The following is an 815-nucleotide window of genomic DNA, read 5'->3' on the forward strand; positions in this document are numbered from 1 at the left end:
ATCAGAGACATGGGTTTTGTCAAACCCAAGGAGTATTCAGAAACAGTTTTGTTTGCTGCGTTCCTTAAGAAGAAATTATACTCATTTAGTTGACACTTCTGTATTCTATAATTTTGAAATTAATAAAGGTTTTGAATATATTTTTGCATTAATGGTTCTTACGTATAATTAAAATGTTAAATACTATGACTGCAGTTATAAAGACAATGTGAAAGTGGCAACCAGTGCAGTGGATAGAATTGCAGAGATGGACTACACCATTACAAACCGTGCTGAGATCAAGTTCTTGAGAAATTTAAGGAATATGCTATAGTTAAAACTAATAATATAGTTAAAACTAAATAAGGAATATGCTAGTTAAAACTAATATTAAAGTTTTTTGGATCAAACCACTCTTTTACACTTGACAAATGGCCGATTTAATTAAATTATTACATAAATTACTGAATATGAACTAGGAGATATTGCAACCCATTAGTAATTTGACCCAACTCAACATTTAACTCGCTAATGTTTAAATATTAACTTGGTAATATTTCAATACACTATGAAGTTCCAGCACGTTTTACAAGAATGTGCTGCAAGTAATCGTAAGGGAACGTCATATTATACATTAACCGTGCCCATAGTTTGAACGAATCCCATTAACCCAAATACTAATAATAGAATGCATTTTGTATGGCTTTGTAAAAATTGAATTTCGAAATCACACGTTTGGTGTCTCTAGTGGGAAAAGGGTGTATTAGGATGTGCTGGTATTTGAGGAGGTTTCAATTAGTGAAGGCATGCGCCATCTGTTGGCTGAATTTTCAACC

The sequence above is a fragment of the Hetaerina americana genome, unplaced genomic scaffold, assembly GCF_022747635.1.
Source record: "Hetaerina americana unplaced genomic scaffold, ioHetAmer1.1.p SCAF_33, whole genome shotgun sequence".
In the NCBI taxonomy this organism is placed as follows: domain Eukaryota; kingdom Metazoa; phylum Arthropoda; class Insecta; order Odonata; family Calopterygidae; genus Hetaerina; species Hetaerina americana.